Genomic DNA, 24041 nt, shown 5'->3' on the forward strand with positions numbered 1-24041 from the left:
AGGGCTAGGGTTAGAGATCCGGTTAGGGTTACGATTGGACCTAGGGTTAGGGTTATGTTGAGGGCTAGGGTTAGAGATCCGGTTAGGGTTACGATTGGACCTAGGGTTAGGGTTATGTTGAGGGCTAGGGTTAGAGATCCGGTTAGGGTTACGATTGGACCTAGGGTTAGGGTTATGTTGAGGGCTAGGGTTAGAGATCCGGTTGGGGTTACGATTGGACCTAGGGTTAGGGTTATGTTGAGGGCTAGGGTTAGAGATCCGGTTGGGGTTACGATTGGACCTAGGGTTAGGGTTATGTTGAGGGCTAGGGTTAGAGAGACGGTTAGGGTTACGATTGGACCTAGGGTTAGGGTTATGTTGAGGGCTAGGGTTAGAGATCCGGTTAGGGTTACGATTGGACCTAGGGTTAGGGTTATGTTGAGGGCTAGGGTTAGAGATCCGGTTAGGGTTACGATTGGACCTAGGGTTAGGGTTATGTTGAGGGCTAGGGTTAGAGATCCGGTTAGGGTTACGATTGGACCTAGGGTTAGGGTTATGTTGAGGGCTAGGGTTAGAGATCCGGTTAGGGTTACGATTGGACCTAGGGTTAGGGTTATGTTGAGGGCTAGGGTTAGAGAGACGGTTAGGGTTACGATTGGACCTAGGGTTAGGGTTATGTTGAGGGCTAGGGTTAGAGATCCGGTTAGGGTTACGATTGGACCTAGGGTTAGGGTTATGTTGAGGGCTAGGGTTAGAGATCCGGTTAGGGTTACGATTGGACCTAGGGTTAGGGTTATGTTGAGGGCTAGGGTTAGAGATCCGGTTAGGGTTACGATTGGACCTAGGGTTAGGGTTATGTTGAGGGCTAGGGTTAGAGATCTGGTTAGGGTTACGATTGAACCTAGGGTTAGGATTATGTTGAGGGCTCGGGTTAGAGATCCGGTTGGGGTTACGATTGGACCTAGGGTTAGGGTTATGTTGAGGGCTAGGGTTAGAGAGACGGTTAGGGTTACGATTGGACCTAGGGTTAGGGATATGTTGAGGACTAGGGTTAGAGATCCGGTTAGGGTTACGATTGGACCTAGGGTTAGGGTTATATTGAGGGCTAGGGTTAGAGATCCGGTTAGGGTTACGATTGGACCTAGGGTTAGGGTTATGTTGAGGGCTAGGGTTAGAGATCTGGTTAGGGTTACGATTGAACCTAGGGTTAGGGTTATGTTGAGGGCTAGGGTTAGAGATCCGGTTAGGGTTACGATTGGACCTAGGGTTAGGGTTATGTTGAGGGCTAGGGTTAGAGATCCGGTTAGGGTTACGATTGGACCTAGGGTTAGGGTTATGTTGAGGGCTAGGGTTAGAGATCCGGTTGGGGTTACGATTGGACATAGGGTTAGGGTTATGTTGAGGGCTAGGGTTAGAGAGACGGTTAGGGTTACGATTGGACCTAGGGTTAGGGTTATGTTGAGGGCTAGGGTTAGAGATCCGGTTAGGGTTACGATTGGACCTAGGGTTAGGGTTATGTTGAGGGCTAGGGTTAGAGATCCGGTTAGGGTTACGATTGGACCTAGGGTTAGGGTTATGTTCAGGGCTAGGGTTAGAGATCCGGTTAGGGTTACGATTGGACCTAGGGTTAGGGTTATGTTGAGGGCTAGGGTTAGTGATCCGGTTAGGGTTACGATTGGACCTAGGGTTAGGGTTATGTTGAGGGCTAGGGTTAGAGATCCGGTTAGGGTTACGATTGGACCAAGGGTTAGGGTTATGTTGAGGGCTAGGGTTAGAGATCCGGTTAGGATTACGATTGGACCTAGGGTTAGGGTTATGTTGAGGGCTAGGGTTAGAGAGACGGTTAGGGATACGATTGGACCTAGGGTTAGGGTTATGTTGAAGGCTAGGGTTAGAGATCCGGTTAGGGTTACGATTGGACCTAGGGTTAGGGTTATGTTGAGGGCTAGGGTTAGAGATCCGGTTAGGGTTACGATTGGACCTAGGGTTAGGGTTATGTTGAGGGCTAGGGTTAGAGATCCGGTTAGGGTTACGATTGGACCTAGGGTTAGGGTTATGTTGAGGGCTAGGGTTAGAGATCCGGTTCGGGTTACGATTGGACCTAGGGTTAGGGTTATGTTGAGGGCTAGGGTTAGAGATCCGGTTAGGGTTACGATTGGACCTAGGGTTAGGGTTATGTTGAGGGCTAGGGTTAGAGATCCGGTTAGGGTTAAGATTGGACCTAGGGTTAGGGTTATGTTGAGGGCTAGGGTTAGAGATCCGGTTAGGGTTACGATTGGACCTAGGGTTAGGGTTATGTTGAGGGCTAGGGTTAGAGATCCGGTTAGGGTTACGATTGGACCTAGGGTTAGGGTTATGTTGAGGGCTAGGGTTAGAGATCCGGTTGGGGTTACGATTGGACCTAGGGATAGGGTTATGTTGAGGGCTAGGGTTAGAGATCCGGTTGGGGTTACGATTGGACCTAGGGTTAGGGTTATGTTGAGGGCTAGGGTTAGAGAGACGGTTAGGGTTATGATTGGACCTAGGGTTAGGGTTATGTTGAGGGCTAGGGTTAGAGATCCGGTTAGGGTTACGATTGGACCTAGGGTTAGGGTTATGTTGAGGGCTAGGGTTAGAGATCCGGTTAGGGTTACGATTGGACCTAGGGTTAGGGTTATGTTGAGGGCTAGGGTTAGAGATCCGGTTAGGGTTACGATTGGACCTAGGGTTAGGGTTATGTTGAGGGCTAGGGTTAGAGATCCGGTTAGGGTTACGATTGGACCTAGGGTTAGGGTTATGTTGAGGGCTAGGGTTAGAGATCCGGTTAGGGTTACGATTGGACCTAGGGTTAGGGTTATGTTGAGGGCTAGGGTTAGAGATCCGGTTAGGGTTACGATTGGACCTAGGGTTAGGGTTATGTTGAGGGCTAGGGTTAGAGATCCGGTTAGGGTTACGATTGGACCTAGGGTTAGGGTTATGTTGAGGGCTAGGGTTAGAGATCCGGTTAGGGTTACGATTGGACCTAGGGTTAGGGTTATGTTGAGGGCAAGGGTTAGAGATCCGGTTAGGGTTACGATTGGACCTAGGGTTAGGGTTATGTTGAGGGCTAGGGTTAGAGATGCGGTTAGGTTTACGATTGGACCTAGGGTTAGGGTTATGTTGAGGGCTAGGGTTAGAGATGCGGTTAGGGTTACGATTGGACCTAGGGTTAGGGTTATGTTGAGGGCTAGGGTTAGAGATCCGGTTAGGGTTACGATTGGACCTAGGGTTAGGGTTATGTTGAGGGCTAGGGTTAGAGATCCGGTTAGGGTTACGATTGGACCTAGGGTTAGGGTTATGTTGAGGGCTAGGGTTAGAGAGACGGTTAGGGTTACGATTGGACCTAGGGTTAGGGTTATGTTGAGGGCTAGGGTTAGAGATCCGGTTAGGGTTACGATTGGACCTAGGGTTAGGGTTATGTTGAGGGCTAGGGTTAGAGATCCGGTTAGAGTTACGATTGGACCTAGGGTTAGGGTTATGTTGAGGGCTAGGGTTAGAGATCCGGTTAGGGTTAAGATTGGACCTAGGGTTAGGGTTATGTTGAGGGCTAGGGTTAGAGATCCGGTTAGGGTTACGATTGGACCTAGGGTTACGGTTATGTTGAGGGCTAGGGTTAGAGATCCGGTTAGGGTTACGATTGGACCTAGGGTTAGGGTTATGTTGAGGGCTAGGGTTAGAGAGACGGTTAGGGTTACGATTGAACCTAGGGTTAGAGTTATGTTGAGGGCTAGGGTTAGAGATCCGGTTAGGGTTACGATTGGACCTAGGGTTAGGGTTATGTTGAGGGCTAGGGTTAGAGATCCGGATAGGGGTACGATTGGAGCTAGGCTTAGGGTTATGTTGAGGGCTAGGGTTAGAGATCCGGTTAGGGTTAAGATTGGACCTAGGCTTAGGGTTATGTTGAGGGCTAGGGTTAGAGATCCGGTTAGGGTTACGATTGGACCTAGGGTTAGGGTTATGTTGAGTGCTAGGGTTAGAGAGACGGTTAGTGTTACGATTGGACCTAGGGTTAGGGTTATGTTGAGGGCTAGGGTTAGAGATCCGGTTAGGGTTACGATTGGACCTAGGGTTAGGGTTATGTTGAGGGCTAGGGTTAGAGATCCGTTTCGGGTTACGATTGGACCTAGGGTTAGGGTTATGTTGAGGGCTAGGGTTAGAGATCCGGTTAGGGTTACGATTGGACCTAGGGTTAGGGTTATGTTGAGGGCTAGGGTTAGAGATCCGGTTAGGGTTACGATTGGACCTAGGGTTAGGGTTATGTTGAGGGCTAGGGTTAGAGATCCGGTTAGGGTTACGATTGGACCTAGGGTTAGGGTTATGTTGAGGGCTAGGGTTAGAGATCCGGTTAGGGTTACGATTGGACCTAGGGTTAGGGTTATGTTGAGGGCTAGGGTTAGAGATCCGGTTAGGGTTACGATTGGACCTAGGGTTAGGGTTATGTTGAGGGCTAGGGTTAGAGCTCCGGTTAGGGTTACGATTGGACCTAGGGTTAGGGTTATGTTGAGGGCTAGGGTTAGAGATCCGGTTAGGGTTACGATTGGACCAAGGGTTAGGGTTATGTTGAGGGGTAGGGTTAGAGATCCGGTTACGGTTACGATTGGACCTAGGGTTAGGGTTATGTTGAGGGCTAGGGTTAGAGTTCCGGTTAGGGTTACGATTGGACCTAGGGTTAGGGTTATCTTGAGGGCTAGGGTTAGAGATCCGGTTAGGGTTACGATTGGACCTAGGGTTAGGGTTATGTTGAGGGCTAGGGTTAGAGATCCGGTTAGGGTTACGATTGGACCTAGGGTTAGGGTTATGTTGAGGGCTAGGGTTAGAGATCCGGTTAGGGTTACGATTGGATCTAGGGTTAGGGTTATGTTGAGGGCTAGGGTTAGAGTACCGGTTGGGGTTACGATTGGACCTAGGGTTAGGGTTATGTTGAGGGCTAGGGTTAGAGATCCGGTTGGGGTTACGATTGGACCTAGGGTTAGGGTTATGTTGAGGGCTAGGGTTAGAGATCCGGTTGGGGTTACGATTGGACCTAGGGTTAGGGTTATGTTGAGGGCTAGGGTTAGAGAGACGGTTAGGGTTACGATTGGACCTAGGGTTAGGGTTATGTTGAGGGCTAGGGTTAGAGATCCAGTTAGGGTTACGATTGGACCTAGGGTTAGGGTTATGTTGAGGGCTAGGGTTAGAGATCCGGTTAGGGTTACGATTGGACCTAGGGTTAGGGTTATGTTGAGGGCTAGGGTTAGAGATCCGGTTAGGGTTACGATTGGACCTAGGGTTAGGGTTATGTTGAGGGCTAGGGTTAGAGATCCGGTTAGGGTTACGATTGGACCTAGGGTTAGGGTTATGTTGAGGGCTAGGGTTAGAGAGACGGTTAGGGTTACGATTGGACCTAGGGTTAGGGTTATGTTGAGGGCTAGGGTTAGAGATCCGGTTAGGGTTACGATTGGACCTAGGGTTAGGGTTATGTTGAGGGCTAGGGTTAGAGATCCGGTTAGGGTTACGATTGGACCTAGGGTTAGGGTTATGTTGAGGGCTAGGGTTAGAGAGACGGTTAGGGTTACGATTGGACCTAGGGTTAGGGTTATGTTCAGGGCTAGGGTTAGAGATCCGGTTAGGGTTATGATTGGACCTAGGGTTAGGGTTATGTTGAGGGCTAGGGTTAGAGATCCGGTTAGGGTTACGATTGGACCTAGGGTTAGGGTTATGTTGAGGGCTAGGGTTAGAGATCCGGTTAGGGTTACGATTGGACCTAAGGTTAGGGTTATGTTGAGCCTAGGGTTAGAGATCCGGTTAGGGTTACGATTGGACCTAGGGTTAGGGTTATGTTGAGGGCTAGGGTTAGAGATCCGGTTAGATTTACGATTGGACCTAGGGTTAGTGTTATGTTGAGGGCTAGGGTTAGAGATCCGGTTAGGGTTACGATTGGACCTAGGGTTAGGGTTATGTTGAGGGCTAGGGTTAGAGATCCGGTTAGGGTTACGATTGGACCTAGGGTTAGGGTTATGTTGAGGGCTAGGGTTAGAGATCCGGTTAGGGTTACGATTGGACCTAGGGTTAGGGTTATGTTGAGGGCTAGGGTTAGAGATCCGGTTAGGGTTACGATTGGACCTAGGGTTAGGGTTATGTTGAGGGCTAGGGTTAGAGATCCGGTTAGGGTTACGATTGGACCTAGGGTTAGGGTTATGTTGAGGGCTAGGGTTAGAGATCCGGTTAGGGTTACGATTGGACCTAGGGTTAGGGTTATGTTGAGGGCTAGGGTTAGAGATCCGGTTAGATTTACGATTGGACCTAAGGTTAGTGTTATGTTGAGGGCTAGGGTTAGAGATCCGGTTAGGGTTACGATTGGACCTAGGGTTAGGGTTATGTTGAGGGCTAGGGTTAGAGATCCGGTTAGGGTTACGATTGGACCTAGGGTTAGTGTTATGTTGAGGGCTAGGGTTAGAGATCCGGTTAGGGTTACGATTGGACCTAGCCTTAGGGTTATGTTGAGGGCTAGGGTTAGAGATCCGGTTAGGGTTACGATTGGACCTAGGGTTAGGGTTATGTTGAGGGCTAGGGTTAGAGATCCGGTTAGGGTTACGATTGGACCTAGGGTTAGGGTTATGTTCAGTGCTAGGGTTAGAGATCCGGTTAGGGTTACGATTGGACCTAGGGTTAGGGTTATGTTGAGGGCTAGGGTTAGAGATCCGGTTAGGGTTACGATTGGACCTAGGGTTAGGGATATGTTGAGGGCTAGGGTTAGAGAGACGGTTAGGGTTACGATTGGACCTAGGGTTAGGGTTATGTTGAGGGCTAGGGTTAGAGATCCGGTTAGGGTTACGATTGGACCTAGGGTTAGGGTTATGTTGAGGGCTAGGGTTAGAGATCCGGTTAGGGTTACGATTGGACCTAGGGTTAGGGTTATGTTGAGGGCTAGGGTTAGAGATCCGGTTAGGGTTACGATTGGACCTAGGGTTAGGGTTATGTTGAGGGCTAGGGTTAGAGAGACGGTTAGGGTTACGATTGGACCTAGGGTTAGGGTTATGTTGAGGGCTAGGGTTAGAGATCCGGTTAGGGTTACGATTGGACCTAGGGTTAGGGTTATGTTGAGGGCTAGGGTTAGAGATCCGGTTAGGGTTACGATTGGACCTAGGGTTAGGGTTATGTTGAGGGCTGGGGTTAGAGAGACGGTTAGGGTTACGATTGGACCTAGGGTTAGGGTTATGTTGAGGGCTAGGGTTAGAGATCCGGTTAGATTTACGATTGGACCTAGGGTTAGGGTTATGTTGAGGACTAGGGTTAGATATCCGGTTAGGGTTACGATTGGACCTAGGGTTAGGGTTATGTTGAGGGCTAGGGTTAGAGATCCGGTTAGGGTTACGATTGGACCTAGGGTTAGGGTTATGTACAGGGCTAGGGTTAGAGTTCCGGTTAGGGTTACGATTGGACCTAGGGTTAGGGTTATGTTCAGGGCTAGGGTTAGAGATCCGGTTAGGGTTACGATTGGACCTAGGGTTAGGGTTATGTTGAGGGCTAGGGTTAGAGATCCGGTTAGGGTTACGATTGGACCTAGGGTTAGGGTTATCTTGAGGGCTAGGGTTAGAGATCCGGTTAGGGTTACGATTGGACCTAGGGTTAGGGTTATGTTGAGGGCTAGGGTTAGAGATCCGGTTAGGGTTACGATTGGACCTAGGGTTAGGGTTATGTTGAGGGCTAGGGTTAGAGAGACGGTTAGGGTTACGATTGGACCTAGGGTTAGGGTTATGTTGAGGGCTAGGGTTAGAGATCCGGTTAGGGTTACGATTGGACCTAGGGTTAGGGTTATGTTGAGGGCTAGGGTTAGAGATCCGGTTAGGGTTACGATTGGACCTAGGGTTAGGGTTATGTTGAGGGCTAGGGTTAGAGATCCGGTTAGGGTTACGATTGGACCTAGGGTTAGGGTTATGTTGAGGGCTAGGGTTAGAGATCCGGTTAGGGTTACGATTGGACCTAGGGTTAGGGTTATGTTGAGGGCTAGGGTTCGAGATCCGGTTAGGGTTACGATTGGACCTAGGGTTAGGGTTATGTTGAGGGCTAGGGTTAGAGATCCGTTTAGGGTTACGATTGGACCTAGGGTTAGGGTTATGTTGAGGGCTAGGGTTAGAGATCCGGTTAGGGTTACGATTGGACCTAGGGTTAGGGTTATGTTGAGGGCTAGGGTTAGAGATCCGGTTAGGGTTACGATTGGACCTAGGGTTAGGGTTATGTTGAGGGCTAGGGTTAGAGATCCGGTTAGGGTTACGATTGGACCTAGGGTTAGGATTATGTTGAGGGCTAGGGTTAGAGATCCGGTTGGGGTTACGATTGGACCTAGGGTTAGGGTTATGTTGAGGGCTAGGGTTAGAGATCCGGTTGGGGTTACGATTGGACCTAGGGTTAGGGTTATGTTGACGGCTAGGGTTAGAGAGACGGTTAGGGTTACGATTGGACCTAGGGTTAGGGTTATGTTGAGGGCTAGGGTTAGAGATCCGGTTAGGGTTACGATTGGACCTAGGGTTAGGGTTATGTTGAGGGCTAGGGTTAGAGATCCGGTTAGGGTTACGATTGGACCTAGGGTTAGGGTTATGTTGAGGGCTAGGGTTAGAGATCCGGTTAGGGTTACGATTGGACCTAGGGTTAGGGTTATGTTGAGGGCTAGGGTTAGAGATCCGGTTAGGGTTACGATTGGACCTAGGGTTATGGTTATGTTGAGGGCTAGGGTTAGAGATCCGGTTAGGGTTACGATTGGACCTAGGGTTAGGGTTATGTTGAGGGCTAGGGTTAGAGATCCGGTTAGGGTTACGATTGGACCTAGGGTTACGGTTATGTTGAGGGCTAGGGTTAGAGATCCGGTTAGGGTTACGATTGGACCTAGGGTTAGGGTTATGTTGAGGGCTAGGGTTAGAGATCCAGTTAGGGTTACGATTGGACCTAGGGTTAGGGTTATGTTGAGGGCTAGGGTTAGAGATCCGGTTAGGGTTACGATTGGACCTAGGGTTAGGGTTATGTTGAGGGCTAGGGTTAGAGATCCGGTTAGATTTACGATTGGACCTACTGTTAGGGTTATGTTGAGGGCTAGGGTTAGAGATCCGGTTAGGGTTACAATTGGACCTAGGGTTAGGGTTATGTTGAGGGCTAGTGTTAGAGATCCGGTTAGGGTTACGATTGGACCTAGGGTTAGGGTTATGTTGAGGGCTAGGGTTAGGGATCCGGTTAGGGTTACAATTGGACCTAGGGTTAGGGTTATGTTGAGGGCTAGGGTTAGAGATCCGGTTAGGGTTACGATTGGACCTAGGGTTAGGGTTTTGTTGAGGGCTAGGGTTAGAGAGACGGTTAGGGTTACGATTGGACCTAGGGTTAGGGTTATGTTGAGGGCTAGGGTTAGAGATCCGGTTAGGGTTACGATTGGACCTAGGGTTAGGGTTATGTTGAGGGCTAGGGTTAGAGATCCGGTTAGGGTTACGATTGGACCTAGGGTTAGGGTTATGTTGAGGGCTAGGGTTAGAGATCCGGTTGGGGTTACGATTGGACCTAGGGTTAGGGTTATGTTGAGGGCTAGGGTTAGAGAGACGGTTAGGGTTACGATTGGACCTAGGGTTAGGGTTATGTTGAGGGCTAGGGTTAGAGATCCGGTTAGGGTTACGATTGGACCTAGGGTTAGGGTTATGTTGAGGGCTAGGGTTAGAGATCCGGTTAGGGTTACGATTGGACCTAGGGTTAGGGTTATGTTCAGTGCTAGGGTTAGAGATCCGGTTAGGGTTACGATTGGACCTAGGGTTAGGGTTATGTTGAGGGCTAGGGTTAGAGATCCGGTTAGGGTTACGATTGGACCTAGGGTTAGGGTTATGTTGAGGGCTAGGGTTAGAGATCCGGTTAGGGTTACTGTTGGACCTAGGGTTAGGGTTATGTTGAGGGCTAGGGTTAGTGAGACGGTTAGTGTTACGATTGGACCTAGGGTTAGGGTTATGTTGAGGGCTAGGGTTAGTGAGACGGTTAGGGTTACGATTGGACCTAGGGTTAGGGTTATGTTGAGGGCTAGGGTGAGAGATCCGGTTAGGGTTACGATTGGACCTAGGGTTAGGGTTATGTTGAGGGCTAGGGTTAGAGATCCGGTTAGGGTTACGATTGGACCTAGGGTTAGGGTTATGTTGAGGGCTAGGGTTAGAGAGACGGTTAGGGTTACGATTGGACCTAGGGTTAGGGTTATGTTGAGGGCTACTGTTAGAGATCCGGTTAGGGTTACGATTGGACCTAGGGTTAGGGTTATGTTGAGGGCTAGGGTTAGAGATCCGGTTAGGGTTACGATTGGACCTAGGGTTAGGGTTATGTTGAGGGCTAGGGTTAGAGATCCGGTTAGGGTTACGATTGGACCTAGGGTTAGGGTTATGTTGAGGGCTAGGGTTAGAGATCCGGTTAGATTTACGATTGGACCTAGGGTTAGGGTTATGTTGAGGACTAGGGTTAGAGATCCGGTTAGGGTTACGATTGGACCTAGGGTTAGTGTTATGTTGAGGGCTAGGGTTAGAGATCCGGTTAGGGTTACGATTGGACCTAGGGTTAGGGTTATGTTGAGGGCTAGGGTTAAAGATCCGGTTAGGGTTACGATTGGACCTAGGGTTAGGGTTATGTTGAGGGCTAGGGTTAGAGATCCGGTTAGGGTTACGATTGGACCTAGGGTTAGGGTTATGTTGAGGGCTAGGGTTAGAGATCCGGTTAGGGTTACGATTGGACCTAGGGTTAGGGTTATGTTGAGGGCTAGGGTTAGAGATCCGGTTAGGGTTACGATTGTACCTAGGGTTAAGGTTATGTTGAGGGCTAGGGTTAGAGAGACGGTTAGGGTTACGATTGGACCTAGGGTTAGGGTTATGTTGAGGGCTAGGGTTAGAGAGACGGTTAGGGTTACGATTGGACCTAGGGTTAGGGTTATGTTGAGGCCTAGGGTTAGAGATCCGGTTAGGGTTACGATTGGACCTAGGGTTAGGGTTATGTTGAGGGCTAGGGTTAGAGATCCGGTTAGGGTTACGATTGGAGCTAGGGTTAGGGTTATGTTGAGGGCTAGGGTTAGAGATCCGGTTAGGGTTACGATTGGACCTAGGGTTAGGGTTATGTTGAGGGCTAGGGTTAGAGATCCGGTTAGGGTTACGATTGGACCTAGGGTTAGGGTTATGTTGAGGGCTAGGGTTAGAGATCCGGTTAGGGTTACGATTGGACCTAGGGTTAGGGTTATGTTGAGGGCTAGGGTTAGAGATCCGGTTAGGGTTACGATTGGACCTAGGGTTAGGGTTATGTTGAGGGCTAGGGTTAGAGATCCGGTTAGGGTTACGATTGGACCTAGGGTTAGGGTTATGTTGAGGGCTAGGGTTAGAGATCCGGTTAGGGTTACGATTGGACCTAGGGTTAGGGTTATGTTGAGGGCTAGGGTTAGAGATCCGGTTAGGGTTACGATTGGACCTAGGGTTAGGATTATGTTGAGGGCTAGGGTTAAAGATCCGGTTGGGGTTACGATTGGACCTATGGTTAGGGTTATGTTGAGGGCTAGGGTTAGAGATCCGGTTGGGGTTACGATTGGACCTAGGTTTAGGGTTATGTTGAGGGCTAGGGTTAGAGAGACGGTTAGGGTTACGATTGGACCTAGGGTTAGGGTTATGTTGAGGGCTAGGGTTAGAGATCCGGTTAGGGTTACGATTGGACCTAGGGTTAGGGTTATGTTGAGGGCTAGGGTTAGAGATCCGGTTAGGGTTACGATTGGACCTAGGGTTAGGGTTATGTTGAGGGCTAGGGTTAGAGATCCGGTTAGGGTTACGATTGGACCTAGGGTTAGGGTTATGTTGAGGGCTAGGGTTAGAGATCCGGTTAGGGTTACGATTGGACCTAGGGTTAGGGTTATGTTGAGGGCTAGGGTTAGAGATCCGGTTAGGGTTACGATTGGACCTAGGGTTAGGGTTATGTTGAGGGCTAGGGTTAGAGATCCGGTTAGGGTTACGATTGGACCTAGGGTTAGGGTTATGTTGAGGGCTAGGGTTAGAGATCCGGTTAGGGTTACGATTGGACCTAGGGTTAGGGTTATGTTGAGGGCTAGGGTTAGAGATCCGGTTAGATTTACGATTGGACCTAGGGTTAGGGTTATGTTGAGGGCTAGGGTTAGAGATCCGGTTAGGGTTACGATTGGACCTAGGGTTAGGGTTATGTTGAGGGCTAGGGTTAGAGATCCGGTTAGGGTTACGATTGGACCTAGGGTTAGGGTTATGTTGAGGGCTAGGGTTAGAGATCCGGTTAGGGTTACGATTGGACCTAGGGTTAGGGTTATGTTGAGGGCTAGGGTTAGAGATCCGGTTAGGGTTACGATTGGACCTAGGGTTAGGGTTATGTTGAGGGCTAGGGTTAGAGATCCGGTTAGGGTTACGATTGGACCTAGGGTTAGGGTTATGTTGAGGGCTAGGGTTAGAGATCCGGTTAGGGTTACGATTGGACCTAGGGTTAGGGTTATGTTGAGGGCTAGGGTTAGAGAGACGGTTAGGGTTACGATTGGACCTAGGGTTAGGGTTATGTTGAGGGCTAGGGTTAGAGATCCGGTTAGGGTTACGATTGGACCTAGGGTTAGGGTTATGTTGAGGGCTAGGGTTAGAGATCCGGTTAGGGTTACGATTGGACCTAGGGTTAGGGTTCTGTTGAGGGCTAGGTTTAGAGATCCGGTTAGGGTTACGATTGGACCTAGGGTTAGGGTTATGTTGAGGGCTAGGGTTAGAGATCCGGTTAGGGTTACGATTGGACCTAGGGTTAGGGTTATGTTGAGGGCTAGGGTTAGAGAGACGGTTAGGGTTACGATTGGACCTAGGGTTAGGGTTATGTTGAGGGCTACGGTTAGAGATCCGGTTAGGGTTACGATTGGACCTAGGGTTAGGGTTATGTTGAGGGCTAGGGTTAGAGATCCGGTTAGGGTTACAATTGGACCTAGGGTTAGGGTTATGTTGAGGGCTAGGGTTAGAGATCCGGTTAGGGTTACGATTGGACCTAGGGTTAGGGTTATGTTGAGGGCTAGGGTTAGAGATGCGGTTAGATTTACGATTGGACCTAGGGTTAGGGTTATGTTGAGGACTAGGGTTAGAGATCCGGTTAGGGTTACGATTGGACCTAGGGTTAGGGTTATGTTGAGGGCTAGGGTTAGAGATCCGGTTAGGGTTACGATTGGACCTAGGGTTAGGATTATGTTGAGGGCTAGGGTTAAAGATCCGGTTGGGGTTACGATTGGACCTATGGTTAGGGTTATGTTGAGGGCTAGGGTTAGAGAGACGGTTAGGGTTACGATTGGACCTAGGGTTAGGGTTATGTTGAGGGCTTGGGTTAGAGATCCGGTTAGGGTTACGATTGGACCTAGGGTTAGGGTTATGTTGAGGGCTAGGGTTAGAGAGACGGTTAGGGTTACGATTGGACCTAGGGTTAGGGTTATGTTGAGGGCTACGGTTAGAGATCCGGTTAGGGTTACGATTGGACCTAGGGTTAGGGTTATGTTGAGGGCTAGGGTTAGAGATCCGGTTAGGGTTACAATTGGACCTAGGGTTAGGGTTATGTTGAGGGCTAGGGTTAGAGATCCGGTTAGGGTTACGATTGGACCTAGGGTTAGGGTTATGTTGAGGGCTAGGGTTAGAGATGCGGTTAGATTTACGATTGGACCTAGGGTTAGGGTTATGTTGAGGACTAGGGTTAGAGATCCGGTTAGGGTTACGATTGGACCTAGGGTTAGGGTTATGTTGAGGGCTAGGGTTAGAGATCCGGTTAGGGTTACGATTGGACCTAGGGTTAGGATTATGTTGAGGGCTAGGGTTAAAGATCCGGTTGGGGTTACGATTGGACCTATGGTTAGGGTTATGTTGAGGGCTAGGGTTAGAGAGACGGTTAGGGTTACGATTGGACCTAGGGTTAGTGTTATGTTGAGGGCTAGGGTTAGAGATCCGGTTAGGGTTACGATTGGACCTAGGGTTAGGGTTATGTTGAGGGCTAGGGTTAGAGATCCGGTTAGGGTTACGATTGGACCTAGGGTTAGGGTTATGTTGAGGGCTAGGGTTAGAGATCCGGTTAGGGTTACGATTGGACCTAGGGTTAGGGTTATGTTGAGGGCTAGGGTTAGAGAGACGGTTAGGGTTACGATTGGACCTAGGTTTAGGGTTATGTTGAGGGCTAGGGTTAGAGATCCGGTTAGGGTTACGATTGGACCTAGGGTTAGGGTTATGTTGAGGGCTAGGGTTAGAGATCCGGTTAGGGTTACGATTGGACCTAGGGTTAGGGTTATGTTGAGGGCTAGTGTTAGAGATCCGGTTAGGGTTACGATTGGACCTAGGGTTAGGATTATGTTGAGGGCTAGGGTTAAAGATCCGGTTGGGGTTACGATTGGACCTATGGTTAGGGTTATGTTGAGGGCTAGGGTTAGAGAGACGGTTAGGGTTACGATTGGACCTAGGGTTAGGGTTATGTTGAGGGCTAGGGTTAGAGATCCGGTTAGGGTTACGATTGGACCTAGGGTTAGGGTTATGTTGAGGGCTAGGGTTAGAGATCCGGTTAGGGTTACGATTGGACCTAGGGTTAGGGTTATGTTGAGGGCTAGTGTTAGAGATCCGGTTAGGGTTACGATTGGACCTAGGGTTAGGATTATGTTGAGGGCTAGGGTTAAAGATCCGGTTGGGGTTACGATTGGACCTATGGTTAGGGTTATGTTGAGGGCTAGGGTTAGAGAGACGGTTAGGGTTACGATTGGACCTAGGGTTAGGGTTATGTTGAGGGCTAGGGTTAGAGATCCGGTTAGGGTTACGATTGGACCTAGGGTTAGGGTTATGTTGAGGGCTAGGGTTAGAGATCCGGTTAGGGTTACGATTGGACCTAGGGTTAGGGTTATGTTGAGGGCTAGGGTTAGAGATCCGGTTAGGGTTACGATTGGACCTAGGGTTAGGGTTATGTTGAGGGCTAGGGTTAGAGATCCGGTTAGGGTTACGATTGGACCTAGGTTTAGGGTTATGTTGAGGGCTAGGGTTAGAGAGACGGTTAGGGTTACGATTGGACCTAGGGTTAGGGTTATGTTGAGGGCTAGGGTTAGAGATCCGGTTAGGGTTACGATTGGACCTAGGGTTAGGGTTATGTTGAGGGCTAGGGTTAGAGATCCGGTTAGGGTTACGATTGGACCTAGGGTTAGGGTTATGTTGAGGGCTAGGGTTAGAGATCCGGTTAGGGTTACGATTGGACCTAGGGTTAGGGTTATGTTGAGGGCTAGGTTTAGAGATCCGGTTAGGGTTACGATTGGACCTAGGGTTAGGGTTATGTTGAGGGCTAGTGTTAGAGATCCGGTTAGGGTTACGATTGGACCTAGGGTTAGGATTATGTTGAGGGCTAGGGTTAAAGATCCGGTTGGGGTTACGATTGGACCTATGGTTAGGGTTATGTTGAGGGCTAGGGTTAGAGAGACGGTTAGGGTTACGATTGGACCTAGGGTTAGGGTTATGTTGAGGGCTAGGGTTAGAGATCCGGTTAGGGTTACGATTGGACCTAGGGTTAGGGTTATGTTGAGGGCTAGGGTTAGAGATCCGGTTAGGGTTACGATTGGACCTAGGGTTAGGGTTATGTTGAGGGCTAGGGTTAGAGATCCGGTTAGGGTTACGATTGGACCTAGGTTTAGGGTTCTGTTGAGGGCTAGGGTTAGAGATCCGGTTAGGGTTACGATTGGACCTAGGTTTAGGGTTATGTTGAGGGCTAGGGTTAGAGATCCGGTTAGGGTTACGATTGGACCTAGGGTTAGGGTTATGTTGAGGGCTAGGGTTAGAGATCCGGTTAGGGTTACGATTGGACCTAGGTTTAGGGTTATGTTGAGGGCTAGGGTTAGAGAGACGGTGAGGGTTACGATTGGACCTAGGGTTAGGGTTATGTTGAGGGCTAGGGTTAGAGATCCGGTTAGGGTTACGATTGGACCTAGGGTTAGGGTTATGTTGAGGGCTAGGGTTAGAGATCCGGTTAGGGTTACGATTGGACCTAGGGTTAGGGTTATGTTGAGGGCTAGGGTTAGAGATCCGGTTAGGGTTACGATTGGACCTAGGGTTAGGGTTATGTTGAGGGCTAGGGTTAGAGATCCGGTTAGGGTTACGATTGGACCTAGGGTTAGGGTTATGTTGAGGGCTAGTGTTAGAGATCCGGTTAGGGTTACGATTGGACCTAGGGTTAGGATTATGTTGAGGGCTAGGGTTAAAGATCCGGTTGGGGTTACGATTGGACCTATGGTTAGGGTTATGTTGAGGGCTAGGGTTAGAGAGACGGTTAGGGTTACGATTGGACCTAGGGTTAGGGTTATGTTGAGGGCTAGGGTTAGAGATCCGGTTAGGGTTACGATTGGACCTAGGGTTAGGGTTATGTTGAGGGCTAGGGTTAGAGATCCGGTTAGGGTTACGATTGGACCTAGGGTTAGGGTTATGTTGAGGGCTAGGGTTAGAGATCCGGTTAGGGTTACGATTGGACCTAGGTTTAGGGTTCTGTTGAGGGCTAGGGTTAGAGATCCGGTTAGGGTTACGATTGGACCTAGGTTTAGGGTTATGTTGAGGGCTAGGGTTAGAGAGACGGTTAGGGTTACGATTGGACCTAGGGTTAGGGTTATGTTGAGGGCTAGGGTTAGAGATCCGGTTAGGGTTACGATTGGACCTAGGGTTAGGGTTATGTTGAGGGCTAGGGTTAGAGATCCGGTTAGGGTTACGATTGGACCTAGGGTTAGGGTTATGTTGAGGGCTAGGGTTAGAGATCCGGTTAGGGTTACGATTGGACCTAGGGTTAGGGTTATGTTGAGGGCTAGGGTTAGAGATCCGGTTAGGGTTACGATTGGACCTAGGGTTAGGGTTCTGTTGAGGGCTAGGGTTAGAGATCCGGTTAGGGTTACGATTGGACCTAGGGTTAGGGTTATGTTGAGGGCTAGGGTTAGAGATCCGGTTAGGGTTACGATTGAACCTAGGGTTAGGGTTATGTTGAGGGCTAGGGTTAGAGAGACCGTTAGGGTTACGATTGGACCTAGGGTTAGGGTTATGTTGAGGGCTAGGGTTAGAGATCCGGTTAGGGTTACGATTGGACCTAGGGTTAGGGTTATGTTGAGGGCTAGGGTTAGAGATCCGGTTAGGGTTACGATTGGACCTAGGGTTAGGGTTATGTTGAGGGCTAGGGTTAGAGATCCGGTTAGGGTTACGATTGGACCTAGGGTTAGGGTTATGTTGAGGGCTAGGGTTAGAGATGCGGTTAGATTTACGATTGGACCTAGGGTTAGGGTTATGTTGAGGACTAGGGTTAGAGATCCGGTTAGGGTTACGATTGGACCTAGGGTTAGGGTTATGTTGAGGGCTAGCGTTAGAGATCCGGTTAGGGTTACGATTGGACCTAGGGTTAGGGTTCTGTTGCGGGCTAGGGTTAGAGATCCGGTTAGGGTTACGATTGGACCTAGGGTTAGGGTTATGTTGAGGGCTAGGGTTAGAGAGACGGTTAGGGTTACGATTGGATCTAGGGTTAGGGTTATGTTGAGGGCTAGGGTTAGAGATCCGGTTAGGGTTACGATTGGACCTAGGGTTAGGGTTATGTTGAGGGCTAGGGTTAGAGATCCGGTTAGGGTTACGATTGGACCTAGGGTTAGGGTTCTGTTGAGGGCTAGGGTTAGAGATCCGGTTAGGGTTACGATTGGACCTAGGGTTAGGGTTATGTTGAGGGCTAGGGTTAGAGATCCGGTTAGGGTTACGATTGGACCTAGGGTTAGGGTTATGTTGAGGGCTAGGGTTAGAGGTCCGGTTAGGGTTACGATGTTGAGGGCTAGGGTTAGAGATCCGGTTAGGGTTACGATTGGACCTAGGGTTAGGGTTATGTTGAGGGCTAGGGTTAGAGATCCGGTTAGGGTTACGATTGGACCTAGGGTTAGGGTTCTGTTGAGGGCTAGGGTTAGAGATCCGGTTAGGGTTACGATTGGACCTAGGGTTAGGGTTATGTTGAGGGCTAGGGTTAGAGATCCGGTTAGGGTTACGATTGGACCTAGGGTTAGGGTTATGTTGAGGGCTAGGGTTAGAGAGACGGTTAGGGTTACGATTGGACCTAGGGTTAGGGTTATGTTGAGGGCTACGGTTAGAGATCCGGTTAGGGTTACGATTGGACCTAGGGTTAGGGTTATGTTGAGGGCTGGTTAGAGATCCGGTTAGGTTACGATTGGAACCTAGGGTTTAGGGTTATGTTGAGGGCTAGGGTTAGATCCGGTTAGGGTTACAATTGGACCTAGGGTTAGGGTTATGTTGAGGGCTAGGGATCGTTAGGGTACGATTGGACCTAGGTAGGTGTTAGGGTAGGTAGTTGAGCTGCGGTTAGGATTAGGATGATCGGTTAGGTTATGTTGGGACTAGGGTTAGAGATCGGTTAGGGTTACGATTGGACTAGGGTTAGGGTTTGTGAGGGCTAGGGTTAGGTTAGGTTACGATTGGACCTCGGTTAGGGTTATGTTGAGGGACTAGGGTTAAGATCCGGTTAGGGTTACGATTGGACCTATGGTTAGGGTTATGTTGAGGGCTAGGGTTAGAGAGACGGTTAGGGTTACGATTGGACCTAGGGTTAGGGTTATGTTGAGGGCTAGGGTTAGAGATCCGGTTAGGGTTACGATTGGACCTAGGGTTAGGGTTATGTTGAGGGCTAGGGTTAGAGATCCGGTTAGGGTTACGATTGGACCTAGGGTTAGGGTTATGTTGAGGGCTAGGGTTAGAGATCCGGTTAGGGTTACGATTGGACCTAGGGTTAGGGTTATGTTGAGGGCTAGGGTTAGAGAGACGGTTAGGGTTACGATTTGACCTAGGTTTAGGGTTATGTTGAGGGCTAGGGTTAGAGAGACGGTTAGGGTTACGATTGGACCTAGGGTTAGGGTTATGTTGAGGGCTAGGGTTAGAGATCCGGTTAGGGTTACGATTGGACCTAGGGTTAGGGTTATGTTGAGGGCTAGGGTTAGAGATCCGGTTAGGGTTACGATTGGACCTAGGGTTAGGGTTATGTTGAGGGCTAGGGTTAGAGATCCGGTTAGGGTTACGATTGGACCTAGGGTTAGGGTTATGTTGAGGGCTAGGGTTAGAGATCCGGTTAGGGTTACGATTGGACCTAGGGTTAGGGTTATGTTGAGGGCTAGGGATAGAGATCCGGTTAGGGTTACGATTGGACCTAGGGTTAGGGTTATGTTGAGGGCTAGGGTTAGAGATCCGGTTAGGGTTACGATTGGACCTAGGGTTAGGATTATGTTGAGGGCTAGGGTTAAAGATCCGGTTGGGGTTACGATTGGACCTATGGTTAGGGTTATGTTGAGGGCTAGGGTTAGAGAGACGGTTAGGGTTACGATTGGACCTAGGGTTAGGGTTATGTTGAGGGCTAGGGTTAGAGATCCGGTTAGGGTTACGATTGGACCTAGGGTTAGGGTTATGTTGAGGGCTAGGGTTAGAGATCCGGTTAGGGTTACGATTGGACCTAGGGTTAGGGTTATGTTGAGGGCTAGGGTTAGAGATCCGGTTAGGGTTACGATTGGACCTAGGGTTAGGGTTATGTTGAGGGCTAGGGTTAGAGATCCGGTTAGGGTTACGATTGGACCTAGGTTTAGGGTTATGTTGAGGGCTAGGGTTAGAGAGACGGTTAGGGTTACGATTGGACCTAGGGTTAGGGTTATGTTGAGGGCTAGGGTTAGAGATCCGTTTAGGGTTACGATTGGACCTAGGGTTAGGGTTATGTTGAGGGCTAGGGTTAGAGATCCGGTTAGGGTTACGATTGGACCTAGGGTTAGGGTTATGTTGAGGGCTAGGGTTAGAGATCCGGTTAGGGTTACGATTGGACCTAGGGTTAGGGTTATGTTGAGGGCTAGGGTTAGAGATCCGGTTAGGGTTACGATTGGACCTAGGGTTAGGGTTATGTTGAGGGCTAGGGTTAGAGATCCGGTTAGGGTTACGATTGGACCTAGGTTTAGGGTTATGTTGAGGGCTAGGGTTAGAGATCCGGTTAGGGTTACGATTGGCCCTAGGGTTAGGGTTATGTTGAGGGCTAGGGTTAGAGATCCGGTTAGGGTTACGATTGGACCTAGGGTTAGGGTTATGTTGAGGGCTAGGGTTAGAGATCCGGTTAGGGTTACGATTGGACCTAGGGTTAGGGTTATGTTGAGGGCTAGGGTTAGAGATCCGGTTAGGGTTACGATTGGACCTAGGGTTAGGGTTCTGTTGAGGGCTAGGGTTAGAGATCCGGTTAGGGTTACGATTGGACCTAGGGTTAGGGTTATGTTGAGGGCTAGGGTTAGAGATCCGGTTAGGGTTACGATTGGACCTAGGGTTAGGGTTATGTTGAGGGCTAGGGTTAGAGAGACGGTTAGGGTTACGATTGGACCTAGGGTTAGGGTTATGTTGAGGGCTACGGTTAGAGATCCGGTTAGGGTTACGATTGGACCTAGGGTTAGGGTTATGTAGAGGGCTACGGTTAGAGATCCGGTTAGGGTTACGATTGGACCTAGGGTTAGGGTTATGTTGAGGGCTAGGGTTAGAGATCCGGTTAGGGTTACGATTGGACCTAGGGTTAGGGTTATGTTGAGGGCTAGGGTTAGAGATGCGGTTAGATTTACGATTGGACCTAGGGTTAGGGTTATGTTGAGGACTAGGGTTAGAGATCCGGTTAGGGTTACGATTGGACCTAGGGTTAGGGTTATGTTGAGGGCTAGGGTTAGAGATCCGGTTAGGGTTACGATTGGACCTAGGGTTAGGGTTATGTTGAGGGCTAGGGTTAGAGATCCGGTTAGGGTTACGATTGGACCTAGGGTTAGGGTTATGTTGAGGGCTAGGGTTAGAGATCCGGTTAGGGTTACGATTGGACCTAGGGTTAGGGTTATGTTGAGGGCTAGGGTTAGAGATCCGGTTAGGGTTACGATTGGACCTAGGTTTAGGGTTATGTTGAGGGCTAGGGTTAGAGAGACGGTTAGGGTTACGATTGGACCTAGGGTTAGGGTTATGTTGAGGGCTAGGGTTAGAGATCCGGTTAGGGTTACGATTGGACCTAGGGTTAGGGTTATGTTGAGGGCTAGGGTTAGAGATCCGGTTAGGGTTACGATTGGACCTACGGTTAGGGTTATGTTGAGGGCTAGGGTTAGAGATCCGGTTAGGGTTACGATTGGACCTAGGGTTAGGGTTATGTTGAGGGCTAGGGTTAGAGATCCGGTTAGGGTTACGATTGGACCTAGGGTTAGGGTTATGTTGAGGGCTAGGGTTAGAGATCCGGTTAGGGTTACGATTGGACCTAGGGTTAGGGTTATGTTGAGGGCTAGGGTTAGAGATCCGGTTAGGGTTACGATTGGCCCTAGGGTTAGGGTTATGTTGAGGGCTAGGGTTAGAGATCCGGTTAGGGTTACGATTGGACCTAGGGTTAGGGTTATGTTGAGGGCTAGGGTTAGAGATCCGGTTAGATTTACGATTGGACCTAGGGTTAGGGTTATGTTGAGGGCTAGGGTTAGAGATCCGGTTAGGGTTACGATTGGACCTAGGGTTAGGGTTATGTTGAGGGCTAGGGTTAGAGATCCGGTTAGGGTTACGATTGGACCTAGGGTTAGGGTTATGTTGAGGGCTAGGATTAGAGATCCGGTTAGGGTTACGATTGGACCTAGGGTTAGGGTTATGTTGAGGGCTAGGGTTAGAGATCCGGTTAGGGTTACGATTGGACCTAGGGTTAGGGTTATGTTGAGGGCTAGGGTTAGAGATCCGGTTAGGGTTACGATTGGACCTAGGGTTTGGGTTATGTTGAGGGCTAGGGTTAGAGATCCGGTTAGGGTTACGATTGGACCTAGGGTTAGGGTTATGTTGAGGGCTAGGGTTAGAGATCCGGTTAGGGTTACGATTGGACCTAGGGTTAGGGTTATGTTGAGGGCTAGGGTTAGAGATCCGGTTAGGGTTACGATTGGACCTAGGGTTAGGGTTATGTTGAGGGCTAGGGTTAGAGATCCGGTTAGGGTTACGATTGGACCTAGGGTTAGGGTTCTGTTGAGGGCTAGGGTTAGAGATCCGGTTAGGGTTACGATTGGACCTAGGGTTAGGGTTATGTTGAGGGCTAGGGTTAGAGATCCGGTTAGGGTTACGATTGGACCTAGGGTTAGGGTTATGTTGAGGGCTAGGGTTAGAGAGACGGTTAGGGTTACGATTGGACCTAGGGTTAGGGTTATGTTGAGGGCTACGGTTAGAGATCCGGTTAGGGTTACGATTGGACCTAGGGTTAGGGTTATGTTGAGGGCTACGGTTAGAGATCCGGTTAGGGTTACGATTGGACCTAGGGTTAGGGTTATGTTGAGGGCTAGGGTTAGAGATCCGGTTAGGGTTACGATTGGACCTAGGGTTAGGGTTATGTTGAGGGCTAGGGTTAGAGATGCGGTTAGATTTACGATTGGACCTAGGGTTAGGGTTATGTTGAGGACTAGGGTTAGAGATCCGGTTAGGGTTACGATTGGACCTAGGGTTAGGGTTATGTTGAGGGCTAGGGTTAGAGATCCGGTTAGGGTTACGATTGGACCTAGGGTTAGGGTTATGTTGAGGGCTAGGGTTAGAGATCCGGTTAGGGTTACGATTGGACCTAGGGTTAGGGTTATGTTCAGGGCTAGGGTTAGAGATCCGGTTAGGGTTACGATTGGACCTAGGGTTAGGGTTATGTTGAGGGCTAGGGTTAGAGATCCGGTTAGGGTTACGATTGGACCTAGGGTTAGGGTTATGTTGAGGGCTAGGGTTAGAGATCCGGTTAGGGTTACGATTGGACCTAGGGTTAGGGTTATGTTGAGGGCTAGGGTTAGAGATCCGGTTAGGGTTACGATTGGACCTAGGGTTAGGGTTATGTTGAGGGCTAGGGTTAGAGATCCGGTTAGGGTTACGATTGGACCTAGGGTTAGGGTTATGTTGAGGGCTAGGGTTAGAGGTCCGGTTAGGGTTACGATTGGACCTAGGGTTAGGGTTATGTTGAGGGCTAGGGTTAGAGATCCGGTTAGGGTTACGATTGGACCTAGGGTTAGGGTTATGTTGAGGGCTAGGGTTAGAGATCCGGTTAGGGTTACGATTGGACCTAGGGTTAGGGTTATGTTGAGGGCTAGGCTTAGAGATCCGGTTAGGGTTACGATTGGACCTAGGGTTAGGGTTATGTTGAGGGCTAGGGTTAGAGATCCGGTTAGGGTTACGATTGGACCTAGGGTTAGGGTTATGTTGAGGGCTAGGGTTAGAGATCCGGTTAGGGTTACGATTGGACCTAGGGTTAGGGTTATGTTGAGGGCTAGGGTTAGAGATTCGGTTAGGGTTACGTTTGGACCTAGGGTTAGGGTTATGTTGAGGGCTAGGGTTAGAGATCCGGTTAGGGTTACGATTGGACCTAGGGTTAGGGTTATGTTGAGGGCTAGGGTTAGAGATCCGGTTGGGGTTACGATTGGACCTAGGGTTAGGGTTATGTTGACGGCTAGGGTTAGAGAGACGGTTAGGGTTACGATTGGACCTAGGGTTAGGGTTATGTTGAGGGCTAGGGTTAGAGATCCGGTTAGGGTTACGATTGGACCTAGGGTTAGGGTTATGTTGAGGGCTAGGGTTAGAGATCCGGTTAGGGTTACGATTGGACCTAGGGTTAGGGTTATGTTGAGGGCTAGGGTTAGAGATCCGGTTAGGGTTACGATTGGACCTAGGGTTATGGTTATGTTGAGGGCTAGGGTTAGAGATCCGGTTAGGGTTACGATTGGACCTAGGGTTAGGGTTATGTTGAGGGCTAGGGTTAGAGATCCGGTTAGGGTTACGATTGGACCTAGGGTTAGGGTTATGTTGAGGGCTAGGGTTAGAGATCCGGTTAGGGTTACGATTGGACCTAGGGTTAGGGTTCTGTTGAGGGCTAGGGTTAGAGATCCGGTTAGGGTTACGATTGGACCTAGGGTTAGGGTTATGTTGAGGGCTAGGGTTAGAGATCCGGTTAGGGTTACGATTGGACCTAGGGTTAGGGTTATGTTGAGGGCTAGGGTTAGAGAGACGGTTAGGGTTACGATTGGACCT

This window comes from Miniopterus natalensis, chromosome 6, assembly GCF_054644295.1.
Source record: "Miniopterus natalensis isolate mMinNat1 chromosome 6, mMinNat1.hap1, whole genome shotgun sequence".
Taxonomy (NCBI): Eukaryota; Metazoa; Chordata; class Mammalia; order Chiroptera; family Miniopteridae; genus Miniopterus; species Miniopterus natalensis.